Source organism: Falco rusticolus, chromosome 4 (genome assembly GCF_015220075.1).
Source record: "Falco rusticolus isolate bFalRus1 chromosome 4, bFalRus1.pri, whole genome shotgun sequence".
Lineage (NCBI taxonomy): Eukaryota > Metazoa > Chordata > Aves > Falconiformes > Falconidae > Falco > Falco rusticolus.
This window is the reverse complement of record NC_051190.1, coordinates 18,767,535-18,789,090: the sequence shown is the minus strand read 5'-3', so window position 1 is coordinate 18,789,090 and position 21,556 is coordinate 18,767,535.

Sequence of the window (21,556 nt, the reverse complement as noted above, 5' to 3'; positions counted from 1 at the left end):
GGGAATTAAATTCTGTTGCTTTGAGATTTAGAACTTGATGTACATTCAGCTTCAGGAAACTGATATTCTGGCCTTGCCAGCGGTGCCTACCCTACATTATACTGGGACCCAAGAAATAAGAGACAAAGAAAATAGACATGACAGGAGTTTACGACCGACTTCTCACAAGATAGCAAGAGAAGAGACATTTGTGTTACATCAGTATAACCATCTGCACAGCCAATAAACTTCTCCAAATAAATATCTGTAGACCACTGGCATTAAAAAAAGGAAAAAAAAAGTTTAAAAAAAAAGTCTGGCAATTGTGGTTTTTTTCTTTTACCATTAAATATTTTTAGTATATCTTCATCAATGCCTCTATACCTGACACATCAGAACTTTCTTGCCCAAGACTGTAGGCTCCCCTAAACTAATTGACACCAGTACAGTTTCTGCAGACGAAGAAATCAGAACACCAATTTTCCAAACTCAAAAGCAATCAACACAGCCGTTCAAGACTAGTCAGAAAACTCTCTCCTTAAGCTACAGCAAAATATATTAAAAATGTAAATATAGATAGATACATAATCTTGTCTGCGAGGCTCCAGATTAACATTCATATAGTTCTTACAGAACAGGAGAAAGACAGTGGCATATGTACGAGATCCCAATCCATCACAAAAAAAGGCCTTATGTAAAAAAAAGGTGTTTACTGTGCTTTCTTTAAACTTAAGGGTTGAACGTAACTTAAGGGTTACATTTGGCTTCACTATCATATTATTCTAAAATGCTTTTATATACTTCGGACTACTGCCATGGCTCTGTTGTGAGAAAAATTGCAAAATAACGTGTGGTGAATGCAAAATCAGAGACATGCCGAGGTGACATGAGTGTGATAGGACCACGGTATGAATTGGGAGAGGACATGGCATAGACACCCACCATCTCATACCCGAGAACCTACACCTGTGTGGATTTCTACACTGGAGTATTTCAGAAAGCCTGCTCAGACCATTTTCAGCTGCGACCATCAAGCAGCACGTGCAGGCACCTGAAGCACAGGTCTCCTAAGACAACAGCGTCAATGCTTAAGCCAAGTGAGCGAAGAAACAGAAGATTTCATAGGTCACATAAATACTTGGGGGGTGGGTGGGTGAGAATGTGTCAGCCACAGCGAGCACTCTGAACGGCTCTCCTACTGTTCTGCCCAATTTAGCAGCATACAGACTCATGGGTACCAAAAAGTGACCTGTCAATTTGGATCGCATAGCTCTTGAATACCACTCATTGCAATGCAGAAATAGGCTTCACACTCCTGATCCAACCTGATTCGGGGTAGGGATCTGTAAAATGATAATTACCCATGGATATGGCAACAAAGCATATTCTTCTAATTAATAACTTCTTGCTACATCAGGACAACTTTGTAAGTCTTACCAACTAGGTAACCGCTAAGGCAGAACTCTTCCAGAAAAGCAAAGCTACACCAACACAAACACCCCAGCAGCAACTCAACATTATGTTTCATTGAAAAAAGCAGAGAACCTGACTCACTTCTTTATAAATACAGAAAGCTGGAGTTACATGCCAGGGAAATGAGCAGAAATCTAGGCTAGCATAGGAGTGAACTATTCCCAGAAATACAGGCTCGCATGGCACTGGGTCACGTGGCACCGGCACAAGTGAGTTTCTAGGGGGCAGGGGGAAAGAATGTGGACAAATATAGATTGGCTGGACTGTAGAGAATTATTTCAATTACAGTCCTTGTACAAAACTTAAATCTGCAAAATACATATACAAAAGGATCATGTTTTAGTCCCATCCCCCCCTCCATTGTTTCTCCATACTGAGTCTGTACTCACTGAATGTCCTTGAGATTAATGACCAGCTCTGCAAGTGGCCACCGCGCACTCCTCATCTTGCAATTTCTGGGGAATACCCTGTCTCAATTGCTGTTGTTTAATTGTAGTCTAGTAAAAAAAAAATATTCCAAAGCTCTGTGAGAGTGAGACCAATAGATATATGGAAAACACATGAATATGTAATTTTAACAGCTGAAACTATATATATTTGGCAGGCCTTGCCTAATGGTTCAACCGAATCCCCTTGGCAAGCTTATACCAATGTTATTTTTACTGTTCCACTGGTTTGTTATATATATAAAAGAATAATATTTTATCCAAGCTCCAAGGCAGCTGGTCCATTCATGATAGGCCCAAAAGAGAGCTTTAAAAACGACAAAAATAAATTGTTTTGTACAGAGTAGCCAAGTGTCCACTCAGAAACAACTGCTTGTATTTGTCTTCTTGAAAATTAAACAAATTCCCAATCAACAAGTTACCCACCACAAATTTGAAATGGTAAACTGTATTTCTCTAACAGACACACTAGATTTCACAGTAAAAGGATTTCTTCCTCTTTTTTTTTTTTTTTTCACAGAGACCAATCCAAAGCACATAATGTCAGGAAAATATAGAATTTTACTTTGAAAGATTTGGAAAAGACCATTTTGTGATCACAGTAGCACTTTGGCACGCGTGCGGCTGCATGTGCACGCCTGTGCTAGCACAGCCTCGCATCTCTTCCGTTGGACTTGACTTCATCTGTATCTGCATCCAGCTGCCTTCCTGCACCACAACCAGAACACCGGAAATTTGCCGAGGATGACACACACACCATCAACGAGGAGATTTTAGTCATTGCATCAAATTAGAAAATTCTCAATCCTGACTAAGATGCAGCTAGGAAACGAGCTGCCAGCAACACCCTCTGAAGCAGATGGTTCCCACCACTTGGAATGCTCCTTTCCGCGCACTCCAGTGACTCCTGAAATAACAGAGCGCTACAGACCGGGGAGGGAAGATGAGTGGGAAGTCAGACACAGCGCTGAGCTCCACTTAGCAGCCTCTTACTCTTTGGTTTGGTCAATGCCTCTCTGCCTACTTGACAGAAATCACTGGCAGGTCATCGCTAATGACACATCTTTATCCTAGCCGGTGCCGTTTTGCAAGCATCTACTGGGCATCTCTCAGTCAGTGTGACTCAGACTGGAGAAAAAAAGAGGATATTGGAGAAGGATGTCATAAAGCCCAGGCCACCTGCAGATCTCAGAATAATTGGAGTGCTAGATGGAAAGGAATATGTTGTACAAATTGTCCAATAAAATAAATTACTTATAAGGCATCTCAAAACATGCTAGAAAGTTAGGAATTATGATCAATATCACACTGTGAATAAGGTGCATGGTTTTAATGGTTTGGATAATTAATGAAGGGCACGGTTTGCCAAGAGTTGTGGAAGGTTATCAGTCACATGACGTTTTCAAAATTAAGATCTCATGTCTTTCTAAGAGCATGCTTTCTTTAGGCCACGAGTACTGAGATCAGTGAAGAAACAGCTAAATGAAATGCTAGGGATTTTACTCTGCAGGATGTCAAATTAGATTATCCGTCCTTTAAAGCTATAAATACATGAATTATTACACTTGTTTTACAAATGAGAAAACTGAGGCATAGACAATATCAAAGGGCTTTATAAATGTGAATGACTCAATAACATTCTGCTATTGTTTATTATCCATATTCCTGTTTTTAAATGACAGAACTGAGGCACATAGAAATGAAATGACTATCTAAAGTCACACCAGTCTCCTTCTTTAACCTGATAAATGGGTAAGTAGACATGCCATTTTGACATACTAATATATGTGTTAAGGTATTAATTTCCCACACATCTTGAATATATGGATCATTGGGGAGCAGTTTCTGTTGAAAACAGCAACAGACATATTTTTCTTACTTCAAACTTTTTTTCTTATTGTGAGACTTCTATTTAACTGGAAAAAGTTCTTGGTTTTCTCTAAGCTTGGCAAGAGCAAAGAATTAAAAGAATAGTAGTTTGGGTGACAGAAAAGTGGGATCTGGGGCTGGAAGACACAGCGGTCAGAACTGAGAGAGTGGGATGTCATCCACATACGCTGGCCTACAGAATATCAATGGAAAATTCCTCTCGATCCATTCAGGGTGGACTATTTTTGGTGAAAAATTAATCAATGGTGTTTCAAGGTATTTAGGAGGGCAAAGAAGCAATGTCTTTCCTTTATGGCTACACTGCAGTGATCAGTGCCTCTGCAGGTGTGTAATTTAAAGAGGTGCTAGGAAAAAGATGAACATAAACAGGAAGGATATGGGGTATACGAAGGTTACTGTAGAGGTTGCAGCTGAATGACTGCAGGGCTGCATAATCCTGTACCAGGTAATGCTCATGTTTATTTGCCTGAATTTGAACTCTGTTTAGAGCTGGGATGCAAGGATCAGAGGCTGGGCAACACCACGCAGAACAAAACAACCTCCACAGGGAAGTTTTTGACAGAATCAGGCATGACAGTCCAGATCCCAGCCGTTGTGAATCACTGCATGAGCACATACATTGACAGAAACTTCATGCATTTCAACCATCCAGCCCAGCGCTGTAATACTGCTAAACACTGCAGCGCTTCCATCAGTCCCAGCAGAACTAAAGTCACCTCCTGCAACTCACTAACCACTGAGCCACTTGTTCTGTCTGGCCCAGAAATAATTAAAAAAGAAAGTTTTCTTAACGATATTGACCCCTGTCAGAAAGCAAAGTCTTCATTCATCTGTTTGCCTATCTACCAGCGCTAATAGTCAGGGTTATACCAAAAAGGAAAAGTGGCTGCCTTATCAACATTATTTTCCTTGTTCTTGATCTAGGTCATCAAGTAGATTAATATGTAGTTGCAAGCTGTTCATTCATTGTAGAGGAGCATGTACATAGCAGGAAACATCTCCCATGGCACTGATAAACTCTCAGAGGCTATAGGCCAAAGTGTTTATGCTCCAATGGAGACATTTGTGCCAAGTACCTTCTCCCAGTGATATAGTTATAAGCATTAAACTCGAAATGTAACTTTAAAAATCTATTACGGTCTATAGCTTTTATTATTTCCAAGATGGACAACTGTGTTGGTTATTATCAATATGTTGTGAAAGGAGCTTTGACGCCTGGGATTTGAGGCGGGGGGATGGGGAAGAGGCATGTGGGAACATTTAGACCAAATGTTAACAAAGTGATAAAGCATTACAAAAACGTTTGAGAAAAATGTTTCCTTTCTCCAGTCCCAGATTTCAGCATGCACCCAGCAAGAGCAGTGTGAGGTAACCTCTAACTGATAACATCTTAACACTTCCATGCCATGATCTCTTTCTGTAACTAGGATGGCTACTTTTCCAATCTCTCCTAAGATTTCTAGGATCTTCTTTCAGTATTCCTCTCCCAATTCATCCACTTTTTTTTTCCATACGGATGTCCCACAGCCAACAGGACGTACTGACTTACCCCAGCCATCATGATCTCTGAATCTACCTGATACGGAATTTTGCCTTTCTCCCTGTTTGCTCTGTACTCGTAACTTTGTCATCTCCTTCAAGAGCAAGTCTTTGCTGTGATACTGGGTTCAGCCTGAAATACAAAGCTCTTTCTTGGTTTGGAGGTTCTTCTCTCTGTTGCCAAGCTCAGATTTCTGCTGGGAGCATCTCACATGAGCTCAGATTCCCTCTTTCTTTCCTCAGATTTTCCCTCCTGGCTCCTGACCTGACACATGGCTGTAGCAGGTTAACTGCTCTGCCAGCCCAACCCAGGGACGAGGGCGATTCTGGCTGGTGGTTCCAGCCACTTACTGGCCACTTACGGGCTTCTTCCGCACAATGACAGGGGAGGGGAAGTAGAGATGGAAAATGCACAGTTGCAAAAATTCTTCTGCAGCCAACAGAAATAAAGAAATCATGTGCAGAAACAGCCCATAAATGGAAGATCACAAAGCCAAATCACCTTAGCAAAAGGAAAACATTTCCAGTGCATTGAGACACTGGAAGTCAAAATACACCTGGAAATCTCTCAAACTAAATTTGGTTTAATTGCTTTGGAGGACAGGGACACAAAATACATATTCCAATAAGAAGTTACCTTTCTGACCACAGAAAAATGTGGAATGTCAACAGCAGTGGGTGTTTCAGGCGGTTTACCTCTAAAATTGTTATTGCACCCGTTGTCATGTATTGCGCCACTTTAAATGTAGTGAGCTCTTTGATGTGAATTCTGGAGCAGCAGTACCCACATATGGCAATGAACAACTTGGGCTCAATGTTTTGGAGACATAACACAGAACCAAACCCCAAAAGGTTGTGATTTCTTGTCCTGAATGATTAGTTTTATAATTTTACAGGAAGAGCTGTAGCCCACTTCCCCTATGAAAGAAAACAGGCAGTCTCAAACCTGCATGTTTGGATTCAAACAACATTTACACACATGGCCCTGTTATTGTCCAATGCTTACAAGGAAGTACATCTATGCTGTTAAATCCACTAGCATAACTTCATTTGGAATGGTGGTAAAAAATAGATCCAGTCAAGAAAACATTTGGTCTTTATACAGACCCAGTCAAGTGACATACTTGCGGCCATACAAAGGTTTCCCTCTATTAACAGATGTCATGACATTTTTACATTTTCTTATTTTGAAATTATGTCTAGTTTTAATCTTTTGAATGACATTTCTGATTCCTTCACCAACCGATACAATAAGAGAAAAGTAAGTATTTATGTAGGCTCAAGTGAAACAAACAAGTCAGAGTTAAACTTCAGAAAACCACCAAGAAAAGCAAATCCTACAAGCAAAAATAAAACACCAAGTATTAACCAAAAAATTTGTAGACTTCAGCAAAATTATTTTCTTACCTTGTTGTGACATTATGAAGAAAACAAAAATCAGAATGCAAGTTTTGATTAAAAAAATTGTCAGTCAACATGTAATTTTATATGGAGTGACATATACTGCTAAAAGGTACATTTTAACATTAAAGACCAAAACTCCAATGATTAATATTACAGTGATGACAGGATGGGAGTGCCTTATTTTAATCCACTGTTTATCTCAACAGGGTAATTTATAGATCACTCAACATGTTTTAATAGCAGGCATGAAAAGGTACCCTCTAATATCCACTTGCTTGCAAGATCTGACATTTGGAGTTGCATGTTCAGAAAATATCAGCAACTGCATTTGTTGGACATACATACAAATAACTAGTCATCCTACACACAGTTTATAAAAAGTGATCTATTAATAACAAAACAGCTCCAGAGACATATGGTGTCTTAATATTCAGGTGGAATATCAAGTGTTTAAGTTAAAATAAGGGCAGGAGCACAAAGAGTGGTCAACGCATTGATTTGGCTGCCAAATATAGTTTTTACCATCATAAATCTCTGGCTGACAACTGCACAAAGGCTGCTTTACCTAAACCCTGCCAAGGAAGGGTGTTTGCTGCCGGATTGCCTGATAGTCACTATGACAACTGATGCCACAATTAGACAAGTACAATCCCACTTTCAAACAGGCACACAAGTCATTAATTCAGCATGACTTTTGTTGACAATATGTTATGAGGGAAATATTTAATACAATTCCAAGGCTGATATATTCTCCTGTTATCTATAGTAAAATAAATTGCAAGAACTGATGAAAACAACCATTTAATTAGTCCAAAGTGAGCTGGGGAAGCTACACTGTACATTTTGGTTTAATGAACTCACAGGTGCACAAAGCTCCTAGGAGTTGGAGTAGACAATTTGAAGAACATGCTAAGAAAGATGTTGCAGCTGGGGGGATAGCAAAAGAGAATAAGAATAAAATGGTTTGAAAAGTGAGCAAATAAATTGTGTCTCCAAGTCTCCAATTCTATGAGAACATCCATGAGGGTTTTTTTTTCCCTTGTGGGAGGGGAATCTCTCAAGGACCCAGCTAGCTGATCTGAGTGACTGCAGATGAGTAAGGCTTTATGGTGATCACCACTACAATGTCATTTTCCCACCAAGGAGAAGCAAAGTGACTTGTTTGCAGGACTGTTTTCTCACTTGATTTGTTCTTTGAGGCCACTGAGAAGTTCAGGAGGAAAGCAAAAGAGTCGTAGGAGGAGAAAAATGCAGAACAGAGAGTCTCAAATAACTGTGAGTGCTAAACTTAAAGAAAGGCCTTGAAGGAATCAGGGGACAAAGAGAAAGATCAGTAAAATATTGACTCACCCATTCACAGTAATGATAGGGAGAGTTCTGGGACCCCCTGCTACAGAAGCACCAGGAGGTGTCCTTGTGAATGACCCACACATTGCTGTAACGCTATTGCTATGGGGAGGGTGACACTAAGGCGAGAAGCATTAGACATCTGTGGGTATGGCTGGTAGGGGGAGGGCAAGTTGACTGTGGCTTGGGCAGGGGGATCTCTTAAGGTCATTCAGGCCTACAAGAAAAAACTACATGCGGATGCTGACACCGCATCTGAGTTGACAAAGTGGAAAAGTTTAGTTGCTGGAGCTGCTGAAGGCTGAGGGTGGTTAGAGCCTAAGCCAGATCCAACCCATTTCAGCCCCACCTGAGCCAAATTTGTGAGGCCTGTGCATTCCTCCCTGTCCAGATCCCAGTATGCTCAAAAGCCACATTCAGCACTGCTGGTGAGACAGGGCATGGAGAAGGACCAAAATGTGCAGATAATATTAATGTAGGCAGTGTGAAGTATTACACCTTTTCGATCTGGACAACTTCCCAGGCGAGACACCCTTGCATCTCACTTCAGCTGCAGGAGCAGAACAAGGAGGCAGTGAGAGGCTGGTCTGACGCGGCAGCTCCTCTCACCACCCCTGCAGTAAGCGGGCACTTTCCAACCACTCCTCACCCGAATGGCCCCAGGCACTGTGGCCAGGAGGCGGACAACGAGGCCATTTTGCACAGGGCATCAATGCCCTTATTTCTGAAGTTGCTAAAAGGAAAAAAAATCTCTAGGGCAAGGTTTTCCTCTGGCATTGTCCTGGTTTTGGCTGGGATGGAGTTAATTTTCTTCCTAGTAGCTGGTGGAGTGCTGTGTTTTGGATTTAGGATGAGAGTAATGTTGATAACACACGGATGTTTTAGTTGTTGCTGAGCAGAGCTTACACTAAGTCAAGAGCTTTTCAGCTTCTACCTCCCTGCCCTCGAGGAGGCTGTGGGGCATAAGAAGCTGGGAGGGGACACCGGAGGGACAGCTGGCCCCAACTAGCCAAAGGGACATCCCGTCCGTACGGTGCCGAACAATAAAACTGGGAGGACCTGGCCACTGCTCGGGGACTGGCTGGGCATCAGTTAGTGGGTGAGCAATTGCATGTGCATAACTTATTTTGTATATTCTTCTACCATTATTATTTTTTTCCCTTCCTTTTCTGTCTTACTAAACTGTCTTTACCTCATCCCATGAGTTTTACCTTTTTTCTGATCCCACCGGGGCTGAGTGAGCGAATGTCTGTGTGATGTTGATCTGCCTAATGGGTTAAAGCATAACAGGCATCAATTAACTATTTCTCCAATTAATACTGCTGCTTACTATCTACCAACAGTAGCCTAGGCAAAGTGGTGGAAAGTTGTGCTTCTCTCTGTTGCAGCCATAAGTAGGCAGATGAGTCCTCAGTATTTTCGTGTCCTTGGACCTCAGATCTGAATACAAGGACATAGCCACCAAAAGTCAGGTTTTCTGGCTGAAGCCTGATCTAATCACTCAAGCAAATGGGCTTTGTACAACGACAACTTTTTCTCCATCCAGCCAAAGCTGAGATTTGTACCATAGCACGTGGTGTATGCACAGTGGGGATGCGCCTGGAGATGCAGCCGTGACTTGGCTGCCCCAGTTCTGCTCTGCTGCCTTCCAGATTCCTATGCAGGAATCACTGTCCCTCTCCAGTCTCAGTCAGTAGTTGCCACATACAGACAAGAAATGAAGGTTTTTTTCTGATCTTATTAACCTGAAAGCATAGGGCGTTCCACCCTAATAGAGGCGGTATCAAAGTCTACTTGACAGACAAATGTTACCTATGATCCCTTTAATAGACCAACTTATCAGTCAACAGAGAAATCTGTTCGCAGCCACTATGGAAGATGGGTGCAAGAGCCCCAGGACAGAGCCCTGTGGTACTGCTGAAGCTGAAATTATGAATAACTGGGGAAAAAAACCAAAGAAAGAAAAGTAAATCAGTAATCTGGTGCATGACACAGTCAAAATATCTTTCGACTTCGTTTCCCCTATACTGAAGCAGGATATCTGGATGCTTGCAGCTGCTTCTGTGGTTCACAAGATAGAGCAGGATCGCACTAGCATGTGTGTTATAAAGAAAACCAGAGAGAAACCACACGATAATAAACATTACTCATACTACTTTCTTCCCCATATTCCAATGCTTTTAAAAATTGGGCAAATACATACCACTCTCATTGAACACACACACGCACACACACGCTAGCATATAGAAGTTAAGGCATTTACTCAAGACCAACATGTGAAAGAGTGCAAGTCTGCCTCTCAGACCCTGCTGCTCACTTGCAAGAAATATTACATCCTCTGTCTAACCAAAGTATGGATTAGAGCCAGAATAACTGAGTCCGCTCGGTAACAAAAACCTGATATGTACAGTCACTTTAAGAACATGAGTGACATGTGTTTCACCAAAAATTGACGGTTGCATGGAAACTTCAACTTCCTTTCCACACAAAATTCCCCACATGCCATTCGCCTTCAGGGAAATTTAGTAAGGGCTTAGTCCAACTCCATTACAATTAATAAGGTTTCTGCCTACTTAGAATCAGCCCTAACCATTTTCTCTTTTTGCTTCCCTTGATCGCTACTCATGCTGAAGATTACAAATAATTCAACATCTATTGGTAGAAGAAACACATAAAGCTAAAACTATTGCACTAAAATAAATTTCCATGTTCTTATGCCTTGTGGCACTAATGGATGCCTGCCTGCAGGGTTTGTTTTGTCAGTTTTAATTTTAATTAAGAACTAACTGTGCAATGTGTCTATTTCCTTCACCCTATTTTTTTCCCCTGTATTTTTTTCCCCACTGGATTGCATTTCACTTGCATCATGCCTCCTTCCTAAGTCTTCTGGTAGGGCTTTGCACACCAGGCCAGCTTAACAATAAAAATACCAGTTTTCCATCCTGACTCATGTTTGATTACATCATCCACTTGTAGATAAGTGTGAGTGTTGGTTAACATAATGACATTACCGTTCAACTTTAGCAAAGCAATTAAAGATGTGTTTAGTTTGAAGAATCTCAGTTGTTTTGTTTCCTGCAATTAGGCAGATTAACTTCAACAGGAGTAGTAAATACTAACAAAAATGCTTTGCTGAACTAGTCTTTCAGGAGGATATACAGACAACAGAGCTGCACACTTTTACTTTACAAATTCTGCATGATTTTGATGTATACAGTTATTAGTGGCTTCTATGCTTGTAACATAGAAAGGATGCTACATTATAGTGATAGACCTACATTTTCACTCCCCACCAACTTGCATTCAGAAAATGCAGGCTTAATTTGCATGAAAACTTTTTTTGTTTCAATTGGCAAATATTAAAAAATAAATCTACTGTGATTGAATCAATAAGGATGTCTGCCCAATACACTGTTAAGTGGCAATATCCACATTTTCTTTTCCATGGGTTAAGTTCACTGCTTTTTCAAATGAATGCATGATGGCATTGTTAGTGCCAAGCTCTTATGTAAGAATTATTAGATATTTAAACAACATTTGAAAGTCCACTGTACACTTAGAATAGATGGCTGTCAGGTCTTGTAAACACTAAAGCAAAGCTTAAACATTTATCTGATCTGAAAGCCATTTATTGAAACTGTATTTTGTGACTTTCAAATGGTACTGCTATTATATAAGAGGAAAGCTGGAACTAACACTGCAAAATCCTAATGATCCTCGCCTGCCTCGCAGGAGTCCAGTGGACTAGATCCAGAATTCATTGGAAGTGACAGGCGCCTGTCAATGCCAACATCAGTGGTCGCTGGGCAGGGAGGAGGGTAAATGACAGTGATACAGGAATTTCAAATGGATTAGTGGACCCAGACACAGCTTGATGAGGAAAGGAGTGATGAGTGACAAGAAAGTTCCCCCTGCTCCCCTGAGTGATGTCTCTATTACCTGTGTTTTAGGGTTGCAATATTATGATTTTGCTGGTGGGGCATTTCTGGAGAAATAACAAGTTGTTTTTCTCGATGCTGATTATTCGGTGGCTGTTTATGTCATTAAAGGCGAGAGAACTGAGCTGTAGCGTGATTTCACATAGCATCCCACTGTCCCAGGTGACCTCTTGGTCAACATCATTGTTTAAAGCTGTAAGATCTGTACTTTTAACATTTGGGTACTTGAGACTTCCTCAAGGCACAACAGCGCTGTATATTCTAGTATTTACTGAAGGAATATATCAGTGTTGCTGTACAGCCACTCAACAAGCAGAGCTATTAAAAAATAATGTTCATGCTGTTTTTATTTTGGTCTATGAATAAATATACTCTGCAACTTCTTTCCAAAACAAATGTCTTATCTCGAAAGGCCTGCCATGTTATGTTGCATCTCTGCACATTAAAAGTTAAAAAATTATTTAGCCTGAATTGTTAAAATTTTCATTAATGGCAATTTATGTCACTCAAAGAAGCCTCCTTGGGAAGAACATGGCATACTTGTACAGACCTATTATGAGAGTTGTCAGAAACATTTGTCCTTATGAAATATAAATAGACAGTATGTTAGATGATTTAGTGAGGGATCTCTTATTTATTTAAAAACAAACATGTTTTTTTCATTTCTCCTTTCAGGAATCCAGGTCATGTAGCTTAGACAAGGAGGCTCTCAGGCTAATGATAACACATCTGTAAATATTGCTTCAAACAGCTCACCCATCCCTCCAAACGCCCTGCATCCACGGGCTCCATCAGCCCAGCCACCCAGAGCCTGGGGCTGGGAGCTGCCCTGGGGCAGGAGGCAACACCTCCTTCTTCCCCCACTCTCCCAGGAAGACACACCGAGGACTTAGCGAGGGTCCACTGCATCCCCTCCCTCAGGATTCCTAAGGCACCCACTGCTGTCACACGGGAACACTGTTGGCCAGCGCACCCTCTTCCCAGGACTCCCAGTTCTTGCTGCCTCCCCGTATCGGGTGCATTTACCCCTGCAAAAAAATGGGTTGCGCTGACTTGCAATTAGACCTGGGTGGGTAAACAAGGGAAATCTCTTTGTTCTTACTGATGACAGCTTAACACATCTTTGCTCAGAGCTTCATAGGATGCACAACTTATTTTCTACAACTGCTGCAGTTTATAACCAGAATCCATTTCAGGTGGACATAAAAATCCAGCCCAATATTTACTTGCCACTGGATACAAATATTACCTAGTGAAGTCTGCACTAGTGTCAGAGAGGTGGATAAATCCTTCAACTTTGTTAAATGTGGAATAAAGGAGAGAATAACTTGAATTAAATTCCTGTCCCCACTTGAAATGATGTCTGGCTGTGCCTCTGTACCTGTGCCTGATTTTTGCATGAAAATATTCTCTTTGTCCCTATCTGGTGTTCTCCTTCAAAAAGAAATTGAGTTAAAAAAGAAGGCAATAATGTAAGATTTTTAAGCAAACAGTTCAATATTTCCTTTAAAATGTTCTCTGTATTCAAGAGCACTTTGATTTCTATCTTTTTTTTTTCCTCCAGGCTTTGAAACTGTACCTCTTTTAAAAAAAGACCATCCCCGATTTTAGTCTTTTGTTCCTTTATGAGCTTTGTCCCCGACTTTTAAATGTGGAGAGAGTTGAGAGGCATGTTGTGAGAGGAGAGAAAATAAAAAAGTAAAAAAAAAAAAAAAAAAACTTGCAAACTGTGTTAAATACACCTTTTGTTCATTACGTTTAATATAACATTCGCTATGAGGATTGATATTGAATTATACATTAATTTCAATGCTAAATAACTCTTCCATTTAAAAAACCCTTAGTTTTCTTATAATGTACAGTAATTAAAAAGTGAACCAAAAGAGGCAGCAATAAATCAGGGTGCACAATGCGGTAAAAATATTATAATTAATATTTAACATACGTTTTGATTACTTTTAGAATAAGTTCAAGAAATATCAATTAGAATATATATTCAAACTTTTCTGCCTTTTCCCTATTATACTCTGGAAAGGGGCTATTTTTAATTCTGGATATTGCATACAAAATAATACATAGTCCCTAATTAAATATAAGGCTGCAATTCAATCGAGAGTTTCTGCTGATGTCATAAATAATAAGAGCACAGCTCGAGGTATCAATGAATGGCAGCCAAAGCCCGAGATTGAATTACAACTTCAGCATTCAGTCTGTGGATCTGTATTGTTATTTGTAATAGATGGAAAATGATTATTATTATTTTTTAAATACAGACAAAAAGAAGGAAATTTGAATTCAAAATCTGTGACTCGGTGGTAGAAGATTAGAAGTCTTGTGATTAGAGAACACGGCTTATTGGAAATTGAAATGTACAAACGTGCCAGGCAGCAATTCTGTAGTCGAGGCTATATTCTGCCTTTTTTTGTTGTTGTTTTTTGAAGCCTGTGGGCAAGAAAATTTTTCCACTGGCACAGTTTATACCTGCAAAATCAGCTGTGGGCATCGGTCTCAAGAGCTTTGCCTCTGCTCACCCAATTTTTGCTCAATGCCCATCGCTGAAGGTGCTCAGCTCTCACCCTGGCCTGGGGTCCCAGCAGGGAGCAGAAAACCCAGAGGCAGAAGATGCTGCCAGGGTGAAAATCGGTGACACCAGGTACCACACCCTGACCCCTCTAGTGGAAGGAACCTTTCACCCTGAAGTCTTTTACCCCCTGTGGGTGTTCCACATAAACCCCAATTATTTATCATTTCCATCCACAATGAATAAGGACTATACACTCATGTGGGCATTTTCCCCAAATAAATGACCCCTTAATAACCAGAAAGGTTTTTATTTATGTAACATATTGGATTTCAGTTATGTTATGGCAGTAGAAAGAAGGTAGTTAATCAATATGAAGGCTTGCTTTCAACAGATTGCACAGCACTCAGCATGACAAGATCCCCTTCTGCTACACCACAGGTCCCTCACTCGTATTTTAGGGCCATTTTTTCATGCTTAGCACATCCATCTAGCCATGAAGATGTACATCTCTCCATCTGACTTTGGCATGCAAAAAGTAAGCAATTTAAAGGTGCTAAAATGCCAGGAGTCCTGAGCGAGGAGTGATACACAGCTGTTAACGCCATAAGCCTAAACTTATTTGTATTTGTTACGGGTTCTAAATGAGTTTGGCACCTAGTTTCTCCCCAAACCCAAAGCATCACAAAGTCCCTTCTCATTACTCCCTCCTGTCCCCGCTTGGTTTGTGCAGCTGGTTGGGGCCGGTATTTCCCCCAGCCTAGGAAAAAATAATAGCAGTTCTGGCAAGGAGTCAGCTCTCCGCCCTGCACTGGTGCCCACATGGAGGTGGTGCAAGGTGCCCTTCTATCACTGGGTAGGCGTGTACTGAGGGTTAGATCCAACCTTTTGAGAAGCAAAGAAGTTGATGGCTTATAGTCAGTAAACCTGTGACTCCCTACATTTCGCTTGCTGCAGTCATTATACTCTCGGACACAGGCTGGCTATGCCAAAACACGCAGGTATTTCACGAGGAAGTAAGTGTACTGCTGTCTAAGAACAAGTATTATGTCTCATTTAGGTGAGCCAGAACGAAGAGCCAAGACACCCTCAACCCATACAACATAGCTTCTTGAAACACAGTGATTTCTCTTTGTACGATAGGGGTTTTCCCCCAATATTTAAAATATCCTATTGTTCTTAAACACATCGATTTTATTACCTTTCCCTAATAAGAGCTATTTCTTAAACAGTCTTACAGCATGCAATAATAACTGTCATGATAACCTGTTTATGCCTTCCAGGTGATTCTCCCAGATATTTGCAGTCAACTCCAAACAACCTGTAGAAACCTTGATGGGTCACCTTCACAACAGCTGAATAAGCATTTGGGTTTAATACTGCCTGTAACTGACCACATAGACATAGCCCCAGTTATTTTCCAAAGAGCTTTGCCCATGGTATGGAGAAACCTTGAAAGATCTTTTGAAAGTAGACATCAGCGCAGTGAAAACAAAGTACAAAATACTGAGATGATCCTTCCGAAACCAGAATACACCTCCATGCTTTTCATCAAGACCAACACATGCAAGATAATTTACTGCCAAAATAAGCCTGACATAAACACAGATACTTTAATATTGCTGATAAACAGGTATTTCAAATTGTAAAATATATGCTTACATTGGTATGGGTAGATGTTAGTCCCAGGGTGGCATTTAGAAAATGCAAACAGCTGTCTCTGTCCCCAGACAGACATAATACAGTAATAATAATCTTCCTCCATGATAAGCTGCTATAGGTGTCTTAGTTACCTCTCTCCTATGTCTCACTTGATTCTGAATTTATCAGGATTACTTTTTTTCTTTTTCATCTTTTCATTTTGGAGATTATTTCATTTGGGTTAAGGTGACTAAGTTCTAGGATCTGTTGCCTAATGCTTGAATCTGGAGTTTTCTAAGTTTTTTTGGCTGTGAAGGGAAATCTTTAACAGCCACAATCTCTCACCACCTCCTCCATCCATCAGTGATCTCCTGACATACCACTGCAGCAGTGCCAAGTCCCAGCTCTACCAGCTACAGCTTGAGGTTAACCCTACCTGCACTCGTCTTCAACCATCACATGGGAAGTTGTGCCTTCAGCCACTGCTGCTGACTTTGGTCCAGCCAGGGCTTCATCTGCAAAACACATCAGCAGGAAAGAAGTGTTAGATGGTAGATTCTATGGCTATTTCATCTCCAGATGAAAGCAGCACTTGGCAATCAAACTGCCAGGAGAAAAATCAAGCAAAATAACCCAAAGGACTGTCACCCACAAACAGCTGGTGCTGCTTTGGGGTGAAAGGCATCTGGGCTTGGAGGAGGAAGGACCTGGGGAAAGCAGCGCTTCTCTCTTTCCAAGGTGGATATGGGAGAAGGTACAGGAGGAGGTGCATCTGACGGGGTGTCAAGGAGAGCAGACTTATTCTGAGAGTAGAGAAACATGCACTAACCCAGTGGTGCAAATTCACAGAAGGGTTTGGAAATCTAAAGGAAAAACAGCCTGTCAGGTCCATGCTGAGCTCCTGGGATTATGATGAGTTTCTCTCTTACTATTGATTGTTGACACCAAAATACATCTGCTGCTTTATGCAACTGAGGCTTCCTATGAAATGCATATATAGGCTCAATGATTCTTATAATTACAGGCTGAAAAGAACTTTGCATATTCATGAGTATCACACCATTTGTCACAGCTGTAGACCTCCAGTAAGCAATGCCTGTGATTAGGGTTTTGTTCTTCCCAAGTATATATTTTTCTATGAACCCTTATTGGTTCTGAAAAGTTATGATCTTAACTCTCCGCTCTTGTCAAACACAATTTTCTTTCTTTTTACTGCCAGCAACATGAATGAATTCCTGCTTCAATAGCCAACAACAGGACTAGCCGGAACTGGAATTTGCATTGATGAGGCAGTATTTTATTTAACTAATGTAACAACCTACAAAAATCTATAGTGGGAGTGACAACAATTTCATTATCCCAAGTAAAGAGCTACCCATTCATTTTCGCCTCTGTGATTTAAGACTACTAACCTCTAGACCGTACTGCTCATAAACAAACAGGTTTTGTGGACCTTCTTAGGTTCACAAAAGAGGTCAAACGAAATAATAAAGACGTGGTATGCTACAGGATGTACTAACCATTAAGCAGCAGATTAAAGATTGAAAGTTTTTGAAAGCCAGACAGCCGTGTATGAAATCTAACCCACCCCATGGACATTTCAACATAAAATGGCACTAGAAGTGAGAAAAGTAGACTTTTTTTCCTTCTGAAGCTGTATTTTTCTAACACAGAAGACGGAGAAGTGTAATCAGTCATGGTCAAAATCCTGCCAGTGAGTATTACTTATTTAGCCTCATATTCCAGGTGACTCACAACTTGTCTACCTGCCAACATCTGAAAATAATAAGTTATAGTAAAGTTATTAACTAGAACTATGTGAACTTTGAAGTAGCTAAACCTAAATTAAATATAAACATACAAAACAGCCTGAGGCTAATTAATCTAATTTGGGCTCAATCACCTCACTCCCTTCTTGTTTGTTTGCAGTTGTTTTCCCCCTTTCCTCCTCATATGTGGTCTACAGAGAAGGACGCTCTAGAAGCTAGTCACAGGCAAAGATTACATCTTTCCGCTCCTTCGATCAGAAATACGTGGCCACTTTTCCAAGAAATCTCTCGGGACAAGGAGCTGGTTTGCAACAAGCCCCCCACACTCCTCACTCCCTATCTGCTGCAGGGGGAGCTGGCCGAGGCAGATGTGCACCAGCTGAGAGCCCGGCTCCGGGAGGCCTCGTGCCCACGCAACATGTATGGCTGGAAGGGGAACCCCATCCTCCTCCTCCTCCCTGTCAGATATAAATTGCACGCTGGCGGCTTTGATGGCAACATGGTGCTCCCTCCAGGAGCATCCTCTGAAGCTGCTCAGAAAGCTGAGCCTGAAAGCAGCACCAAGGGAATCACCTCTCGCTCGGTTTTTTGAAACACGCTGAGCTCTTTTGCCACCGAGGAGGCTCTGCTGCCATCCTAGGTAGGCTGATAACGCGCCCAAAGATTACACAACGCTTCAATGTTTAGAGAGGTTACATCGCCCAGGCCATTTTTAGTATTTTAGAGGTTTGAAACTTAAAAAGTGTAGGGAAAAAAACTGTGCTAAAAATAAGCTCTTGATTAGGTGTGGGAAAAGTGAAGATTCGAGGAAATCTCAGGGCTGCAGCCCCAGCACGAGGTAACAATAGACTCAAAACACAAAAAAGTGTCAGAGCAGTTAGCTTGTAAAAAGAGGAAAACGCACAATAGCACAACAGTGAGTTCACCTATTATATAATTGGAGGTTATGTGTACATGTGCAGACAAGACGACAGAATAAAAAGCCTCCTCTAGGAAATCCAAAACTTGGCAGCTTTGGCCAGGTAAAGTATGAGGCGGGTAGTGTCTAACAACAAAAAGAAACAGTCTGTAACTAAGGTTTGCATCAAGCTATAGCTCTCCTTGCTAAACAGCAGCCAGTTTTACTGCTGCAAAACCCATAAAAACAAAGGGAGAATAAGTCTGGCACGAGAAATAAGGCACAGGGAAAGTAAGGCAGAAAAAGAGACACGGCATTAAATATACCAGGGCTGAGCTGAATGTCTGATTCCATACGAGGATAATCTGGAGAGCTACGCAAAAAGCCAGAGGATTTCATTCATGCCGAGTTTCCACATGGTCTGAAGTGCCTTTCGTAGGGGGCCAAAGGAAACCCAACCTGCCCGACAGGAGGGATGTGGGGAAGCCTCGGCGCCCCCAGCCTCCACCACCCCTGGGCTTTGCTTGGACACCTGAGAGGGCCTCCCCGTCTTCCTTGTCCCGCCCCCCCCCACTTCAGGAAGTTAGTGGGAGCTGTTAGCTTCATACATTTTGTTAACAGTACAAACAATCCTAGATCTGGGCTTGTTTATGGGGATTTTTCTGGCCCTCAGAGCCTCACTACATCCCAGACATTGGCCAGGTGATGTGAACAGTTCACACCACAATGCACAGTGATCCTAGAGCCCTTATGGTAACAGGATGAAACATTTCAATCAAAGTATGCCATACTTGTTTTTTTCACAGGGGAGATGGCTTTAGAAAGGTATTCTTGACCGTTTTGGTAGAAAGAGTCTCTGTGAGCTCTTCTCTTAACATCACCTGTCCGGTCAGTTCTACTCCAAAGGTGTCACCACTCTTTTCACACATCTTTGCTAACACATATTAAAAAAATAAAGTAGAAATGTTTTCTTTAACATGAGTTTAGTGGTTAATGTATTAGTAATCCTTTCCTTGTTGTCCCTTACTGCTACTGCTGCATGCCCCAAAGCTCCCCAGGGTCTAATGGAGCATTTCCACTGGATCCGCTTGGTTTAGCTGTTTGTGAGTGGGTGTAGAGCTAATGAAGAACAGCAAGAGCAACTGAGGTAAAAAAAACAAAGTGTGCAGAAGGGAGGGAGGTAGACCAGTTCCTTGTGATGCTTGTGGACAGACCAGATGCCCATTTTGGTGTGATCTCTGAATGTGAGCAGGATTGTGTTATTGCCTGGTTTCCAGGGTGGTGCTTTCTGCAAACACTCTATCTGTTGAGGTAGCAGTCCTACCATCACTGAAATGCAGATTATTTCTGTGGTAAAAAACAAATCCCTTGTAACATGCAAACAGGAATGTTGCATAGTGGTTGAAAAAGGGAGCAATGAACATCTACACCACAGAAACAGTGACGGAGGGCAGGTGCTGTCTCTTTGCTGTACTACCAGACATTTACAAGACTGAATGCACAACAGCCTTCTGCTGTGAGGATGTCTTCCCTTCAACTAACGTGGAACAAGCCAGTTTGAGTAATGACAGCACAGAGCTCTGCATGGGCTCATTTACTGTGCCTGCTTTGGGTAACAGGTATAACCACTCCCTGACTCTGAGGAATTGCATTACCAAGAGTAGTCACAACTTTCTGCAGGATAAGTCAACAGCAAGTGAAGTTCTTAGATACATTTGCAAAACCCTGGTGGACTTGGACATCTCCTGAAGTGCCTATTGCAGACATTTAGCAACTACAACTGAAATTCCAGGAGGTACCTGATTTATTGCTGACCCTGTGCACGCTCATTTCCAACACGTTCTGCATATATGCCTGTTAGCCATAGCAAAACTACAACCAAACCCATCAACTAACTTGTTTTCCTTTTCCATATCCACCATATCGGTTACATCTCTCTGTCCAAATGTGTTGACTTTCTAGACTAGAAGCTTTTTGGGAGCACTTCTTAGCTGTTCATCACTTAACATATGAAAAACATACTAAAAATGCACTAATAAAAAAACAAACCAACCATCAGTGTTGATTTTTATTTCACATATTTAATACTGTTCTCTCATCTGCAGGAGTTCCCAAGTCATTCAATAAGTATTGCTGTGTTACTGTGATTTTGACCCTGATGCGGCAGGCAAGTTGATGGGGAACTGGTCAGCCACTGTGCAGCTACCCCATCACCCTCGTTGCACAAGCAGGTTGCATTTTGAGATGTTACTAGATCATTTTTTATGTTCCTTTTGATCAAATAGAGTATTAATCCTCAGATTATTAATGTATAGAGACAAATGTTTTGTCTCTCATTGTTAATATTATCAAGATAAAAAGGTACTTGAAAGCTAATAACTTCTTTCCTTTTTAAAACATGTAATACAGTAAATACCTTGCAAATGATGATGTATGTGCTCATAATTGACTCATTAGGTATTTGCCCAAACAAAAGACACAGGGTCATTAACAACATGCTTTAAATAGTCAATGTTTTGTGGAATGTGGGCAGCATTTTAGTATATAAATGATCCCAAAACTTTCCTCACTTCCCTGTGTCTGAGTCTCGAGTTCTTGATGCACCAGCTGACTTATAAGCTGAGGGGCTGGGTTTGCGGGTTCTCGTTGTTTGGGGTTTTTTTAACCAAACTATATGACACTGATAAAGGAAAGCACTCTGAACAAATTCC